General features: G+C 33.2%; 1 long non-coding RNA gene across 1 annotated transcript; it reads right to left on the bottom strand.

The window, feature by feature from the left end:
- Positions 1-4812: 4812 nt before the first annotated feature.
- LOC127840062 (uncharacterized) lies at positions 4813-6388 on the bottom strand. The gene is made up of 3 exons (XR_008030379.1): positions 6272-6388; positions 5725-5757; positions 4813-5474 (listed from the first exon to the last, which is right to left on the bottom strand). It is a non-coding gene; the product is annotated as an uncharacterized LOC127840062 (long non-coding RNA).
- Positions 6389-7920: the final 1532 nt, after the last annotated feature.

Here is a 7920-nt window from a genome sequence, read left to right as displayed (position 1 = left end):
TTTTACCTTTAATTGCGGTAAATTAAATCAACCCCATGCTTAGCGGAGACGAAATTTAATCCTATGTGTCATACAACGAAAGTCCAATCCCGTCAAACTAGGTAGATTTTACAATAAATATATCCGCTCTAATATATTAATACTCGTACAATTTTTAAGAGCAGAAAATAATTCTAACAATATTTACATGTCGTTAAATCATTTAAGTCGTAAACGGTGGTATATCTGTTTATTGGTATGAATTGCACAATAAAGAGTAGAATATTGGTATCTGTTAGTGTCCGTTTAAGGACATGCCATCACTGACAAACGTATTTGTGTATGCTGCTATTTTATATCTTACAATTAGCAACTGTGCCATCGTTTTTAAAGCTGTTTTAAACACGATATACAATCCCCATTGTTTATTAAAAGGATTTTCTTAACTATGAATACAATGTTCAATCTTCGAACTGAATGTCATTAGACAGAAACGTAACATGTTAACATTCATCTCAATGTGGCATGGTTTTAAAACAATCGTAACGACTGCTGGAAGAAACACAAACTTTGATAATACATTTCTTTATTATACACGTTTATATTCTTCGTGCTTTTAGCTTTATTTCAAGTATAATATATATGTTTCAAATTATAGATGCTTTATAGATATGGCATATGCTAGTACAATTAAAAGCTATGGTCAGATTTTATTTATTTTGTTGATAGTAAAAAACAAAGCAAGAAAGTATTAATTTAACTAAAAACATAATTATATAGACACATTACAACCAAAGCGACACAAAACGGATGTATTGCGATTTAAATAACCGCACAATAAGCATTTGTCAACCGTTTTTCATTTGTTTACTAAAGCAAGCGTTACAAAATGTCGAGTAATGATCAACTATATATTATAATAGATTGTTACACACAGTTTGTGCTTTTCACATTTATCAACTGTATCAAGTACATACACGTTGACAAGATAACGTATATTTTTGCAATACATACTATACGAGTTAATATATCTGAACCATGAAACAATTTATTTGTAACAGTCTTCTGCTAGTAATCTGCACGTAAAATAAATGGAATACCATGTGATATACGTTACACAGTATGCCTTTCAAGGCATCTGTTGAGGAGATATGATGTTTAATAAAGCAAATAAGCAATTGAAATAATTGTTATTCACTGATGTACACATCCTATTATGACCGTTTAAGAATAATTCATGACAGTAACTATTAATGTACATAACAATCATGGTTGGTAATGCACATGCTTGAATTAACATACAAAACAATGACTTAAAGCGAGAACATACGATTTTGTCAAATAAAAATGAATTTATATAACATGTGTAAAAAACTTAAATTATATATATTTCAATATATAATAAAATAAAAGTTCAGAAGAACATGTGTCGAAAAATGCGAAATAAGCCAGATATTTAATTCTGAAATCGAAAACGGCTGTACAGTCGAATTCGCCAGCATGTATATCATGCATGTACGATGTGAATCTAAACTTAGTTTAACGGTTCATTTTAAATTCCTGCCACGATATATATTCATACGACACACGAACACTAACTCTGGTCCTAATAAAAAGACGAATGCTTCGGTTATTGTAGGAAAATATGTTTGTCACAATCGGCTCGGGGCGCTAATTTGTCTTTGCTGCATTTTATGAAATTTGTATTTAATGTATAATTTGTCTTGCCTATTTTGTGTGATTGTAACATATTTTATCAATATATTACAATTTAACACATCTAAAAAATCGTATAATCTTGCTTTAATATTGTTGTTCTTTGTTTTTAAGTTTAGACCAATGTAAAACAAATAAATATAAACTATAACTCATGAACATATTCTCATAGTCTATACACTGCAGAAAATGGTATGTATTAGTGTTCATACAAATAAAAACACACAAGTATGTTAGTATTTTAAATATAGATAAACTTTGAATAGTGCACCAATCTTGCCGCAACCAATATCGTGTTTTATGTACACATGTACACACTCATTTATATTTTAAGCAGGATTTTTAAACTATTAACTATCACAAGTGTGTGCAATATACATGCGCTAGCTATACACGTTCACATCAGTACGTGTAACTTACGATTGAAAATAATTGCGATGCGGTATAGGCAAGTATTCATATAATATTACGTGAACTTCGAAACATAAATATTTTAATGTCTGTGCTATTGTTAAGCAAAATTATCGATGTACGTGAACGCCGGTCATCCGTATATTTGGATAACGGATGGTGCTATGATAAAAGAGAAAAACAAAAGCCACGCGCGAGAGGTGAGTTCCTCAGTGCTATTATGCTAAACACTCGTTTGGGAGACATAGGGCATGGCGCAGTTGATAAATAGTATATCCTTTTGTATGGTGAAGAAAGAACTTTACGGAAAAAAGGAAGATGTTTGCTAAAAAAGAGAACATTCCATCGGAAAACAGCATGAACTGGATGATCAGTACACATTTCAACAAAATAAAAATACTTGAAAATATTGCAAGAAAGTGTTTGCTTTAAAATTATGTAGAGTAATAACTGTGTTTCATACTACTCAATTTAATAGTATTCAATGAAATATGAAAGAGAATAGAGCATTTTTAATAGGCGGAATGCACGATGTTGTAGACACGTTGAATCCCGATAAAGGGCACGTCGGATAATGGTGACTTTCAATTAATTGGAATCTCTGATATCCTAGTTGTATCTCTTACTTAAATGTATTTATTTACATTATGACTAGTGTAATCGAACATGTTCACATACAAATCAATTTACAAGCGCAACACAAGGGACATATATGCATAACTTTATTACCAAAACATGAAAATATAGCCAATGTTTTTTTTTCGTTTTTAAATATCACATTACTATTCAACATCTATCAGAAAAAAACTACGATATTTTCAATTTCAAGATAAGATTTTAATATATTACAATAATCACTGACGCTTTGATTCATGAAGGATTCTTAAGAAGGAAATGACTGTTTGGCGTTGAAATTTTTATCAAAATGTCGCCGTTGTTGGAAATTGGTCGTGCTTCAATAACCTTTGTACTTTAAACAGTGGTTTGATGGTTTAAGTTAATTTCTAAATTTATATAAAAATATATGTTCAACTCAAAACTGGACAGTTCTTTTTCAGCTTAAAATTGAATACGAATTCGTTGGCGACATTATTCCTGTAGTAGAGGTAGAAAATATCTCGAGTTCTAGCCTAGATAGAAGCGGACTGAAAATTCCGAAATTAACCATCAAATCGGCGAGAGCACCGGTTTAGTTCTTATATAAATAAGCAAAATTATTTGAAACGCCTCGCTTAAATGGTCAGATTGCGATGTCGTTTCGTAATTGAATATGCCATCAAAAGCAAAATCATTATCATTTTCAAAAGGTATATGAAACATAAGCAAATTTTCGGTGATTCATTTTTAATTTGGTATCTGTTAAAAAGTGTCGGTTATTCGGGAACAGAAGTGCCATTGTCAGTGAAATGATCGGTTATAGAACAGTCCATAAAATATTGAACCGACTCTTTAAACAGTAAAATTTCTAAAATACGTGAGTAAATTCTACATAAAAAAATATTGACTGTTTATACCACAATTACACGTTGTAACATGTGGGATTTAGGTTCACGCGCAAGTGTCTGGCATCGAGTTTAACTTACCAAAATACCCCTAATAGATAGCTAATGTTAATTATGAACCCATATAGTTAGCATTTGCAAATAAATAAATGATACAAAACAATTATACCAGTGTAACAAGGGATGAAAAAATGTTCATCAAAATAATCAAGAATGTCGCGCAGTCTAGAATCATAGACGTCACTTTAGTGTTAGCTTGACGAGGTTTTCTGACCGCAAGGTCACGTGATTGCGTGGGCGGAGCGATATTCTACCAGGCAAGTTGTTAGTTGTACATGCACGTTTATGACGACGCGCTTCATATGCTTCAGTTGAAATATACTAATCTTTTCTTGATGAACGAAGGGTAAGCATATCATCTCGTACAAGAGCGTACTTATTAGCGGACCCATTTGCAACCCTCAAAATGGACCGTATAAAATCGTATTTGAACTTATTACCAGTCCGCGTCGAACCATTTTACCTGCAAATGTCAAGTCGGTATCCAAAAGGAATTTCTAGTTTTGGCACGTTGCGTTGGACATCTGCCGACCAACAAGCCAACATGCCAGAACGACAAATACACCCAACATAATGAAAAACAGGATGTCGATTCGACAATTAAGGCGACAATTAATTTGTCGCTATTTTTGTCCTTTTTCCATGTATAAGTGTCGTCGAATGGCAACCTTCTAACCCGTCAACACGTCCGATAGACTAAAGTTGTAAATTATCGCATGAGACTTCTATCATCGATCGATGTAAATTTGGCGCCAATCACTTTACATGCGTAAATCAGTGGATTCTAAGTAATCACACATAATAATGTCGTTTTATCCAGACCCTTTGATAGAGTTTATATGTTAAGATTAGATCAAGGATCGTATGCACGATAGTTCACGAAGGATCGTAAACAGTTTCATCGAAACAAAAACAACCTTAACAAATCCTTGCTTTTCTATTTAAATTGTGACAAAAATAACTGTAGGGGAATAATTCGCCAATGAAAACTTCACTTTTCTTGCCAAAAATCAAACGAATACAGGTTTATGATAAAAAAAATCCCTGATTGTGAATTATGATAATTATTAGATTATTTAGCATTTGATAAAGCGTTCGAAGAACATTTGTTTAGCCGTTTAAAATATTATAAAACAACGCAATGGCCCATGTTAGCGATCATGTTAAGAATCACTCGATTTGTATTGTTTTAAAACGATACATAATTCAAATTAAGCTCCATCGGTTATGTTGTTTTACCTTTTCTTAAAGTGTTTCAGTCCTTGACAGAAAATTGAATACAGAGAACCCAAAGTGTTGACTATTTCGGTGAAACCAATGAAAGTCTTGTTTAAGCTCATCATTTTCATGCAACCAGTTTATAAGGTCTTGAACCTTTTTAATGCTTCCGTCACGCTTTATTTCGGTTATCCAAGAATTTCGAGTTGTGTTTTTGTAACGTTTCTTCACGTCCGATTCATTTCTAAAGCGCTGCAGAGTTATCAGGTCAGTATCTTTTTCAATTGACCACCACCAATTTTGCGTTTGAAATACCACGAACATATGGTAAAAAATGTTTTTTGAACATTGATATCCCGACAGAGGCACTTTATACGCAGTAACAAGTTTGATATCCTCATTGTAACCGACTGTTTCTTGATTCTTGCTCATGAGCTCAGTTGATGTGATAAGAATATCCTTTTCATCTGTTACTAAAAGAAGTTCTTCTCGCCACGCGTTAAAAATATTCGGAAGGAAACTCGTACTGGATCTTGGACTAGCAAAATTTTCATAACTGGATTCTGAGATTGTGCTTTGCAATGCACCCTGAAACATATCGATGACATTTTTGGAACAAAATAAACAAATTAATAGTATGTATTACATTACTATATGTAATTGTTACAAAAAATCAATATTGTTTTATTGTAAACCTTTTAATATTGATATTGATGAAAGTGAATGTGCGTTACATGCGGTGTTTTAAATAATTAGCATAAGGGTGCAAAATGCTCAACAGTCCGATTTCAAAACAAGATTCAATTAGAATGCAAAAATGAATAGAAGAATTTCTTACCATTATTGTGGTGGTTGATCCACTTAATATATCCTGAAAATAAACAAAAATCTAAAAACCTGTATCAGATTTACAACTTTCAAATAAGTTGTCCTGAAGACATGTTAAGCATGAGAAACGTTTAGGACCCTTAAATGACCGACCAGTCAGCCCAAAGGAATGATAAGGCTGACTAAAGAAAGAACTGAAATAAGCACTATTATGTGTCATTTTTTAAAATCTAGAATCCAATAAATTAAAAAAAAATCACAACGTGTGATATAGTAAACAATTATCAAGTAATAACATACAGCGTTTCTATTTAAATAAGACGATTGTTTATGTTGTATTTAACTGGACTTGAAACTGTTGCATTTACAATGCGTTGTTGTTGATACTTTGCAACGGTATAATAAAATTCGTTTCAAAACTATTTAGGGCAACACTATTGCTGTGAGCATAATTGATAACGATATTCTTTCATTTTAGTGGAACAGCTTTTGGGTTTGAACTTTAACTTGTTTCTTGTTTACCAACAAATAAAATATATATACAAGTATAAACTTACCTTCCAATGTTAATAAACGTATGTACTTTAAAATCGAAAGTAGCTTTCGGAATTCCTATCCAACATGAACTTCTACCACCCGCTAAGAAAATTCACGAATCAAACTTAAACTATGTATTTGAACTAAATACTACGCGTACATGTTAAACGGTGTTATTGATTTGTTCGCAGGGTTAGTATTTTTCAAGTTTCGCATTCGAATGGTTTATAACCAGTTACGCTATCTTAGAGTCGTATTGAACCTGTAACAGAGAAGTTTAAGTGGTAGCCCTGTTATAATAAACTCAAAATCAATACATCGGGACAATGGAAGAGTACTGATTGTCCTCTAGGTGTAAGGTACCCCTTAAAGATAATTTAAAAGTTAATTTAATATGCTGTTTTGTTATGTTAAACCCACGCATACAGCACACAAAAAACAAGCAACTGTAAAAACGCAAAATTCACGCATGCGTTTTGAAGACTTGTAGAATTATTACTGGCATAGCGTGTTGAGGTTGCAGTTTACTAACTACTTTTGGTGTTAAATGCGAGTATATTGTGACCTTAACTAATTTCAGGTTAAAATTAAATATTGTCTACAAGTGCAAAATATGACTGGGAAAGCTGATTTTTGGTCATTTTTTAGAGGCAAGGTAAAACATAAGTGCATTGAATACATGAGTTCAGATTGTTTGATCTGGGTTAGTTGTTTGTCAAGTAGATCCCCACCCTATTATGGCCCAACAATGGCTGAATTGCTTTCCGACTTAAAATCAAAGGCATATTGGTTGACCGTGTGGCGTTAATGTGCTACATGAAGTCAGAATTTACGCAAGGGACTCTGTGATCCAATTACGCAACAATGGCTTGTGCGTAAAGCATTAACATGTAAGCAGAGCGCCGTTCCACCAACGTGGAATCGCTGACATGTTTACAGTACGGACAATGCAGCAGACATGGAACTGAGCCAGCCTGCATATTAAGTTATATAATGATTGCAACAAGCCTTATCACTTAATTTCTTTCATAAAAGTACATTGAAAATACTAAATGCATGTTTTTTGTATATTTTATTTCTATCGAGTATTTTGCCTTTTTAGGTAGGGAATGTCTGCGGCTGAGCCGAGGGTCACTTGATAGAGGTTGTTGATGCCAAAACAGGTTATAATACTCATTTGCTATGAGGTAAACACGCAAATATGATGTTTATGATGCTTATGGTGTGGAAGACTGTGATAATCATATTTTGGGTCCCTCAAACCCTTGCCGTCGTGTTATTCATCATGCACTTTGTATTGATAGTTCCGAGTCCTGACAAGTAAAGCTCGTGCTTTGTTGGCAGCGGAAGTTGGCACTAAACAGGTTTACCCTTATTCGTTGACATTGATGCCGTGCAGCTGATGTGATTTTGCTACGTGATACCCTGCAATGTGCTTGTTTTTTGTTTTTGGTATTGTTTTCACACAATATGCTTATGACCATGGTACTGGCTTAAACGAGTGTCGCGTCTGACTCGAACAGAGGATTGTTTTAGCAAGTAATTCCCTCAACTTTTACCTAAGATTAAAATCTTTTTGACAAACTTTTGCATTTTCAGCAACCAGTGTTCCTTTTTTTTTTAATTCTCTCATTCAGTAATTTAAGGTCAGTGTTGACCTGATTTGCTT

This window comes from Dreissena polymorpha, chromosome 7, assembly GCF_020536995.1.
Source record: "Dreissena polymorpha isolate Duluth1 chromosome 7, UMN_Dpol_1.0, whole genome shotgun sequence".
NCBI lineage: Eukaryota > Metazoa > Mollusca > Bivalvia > Myida > Dreissenidae > Dreissena > Dreissena polymorpha.
Note: the sequence above shows the minus strand (reverse complement) of the source record. Positions and strands in the feature narration are given on the sequence as shown.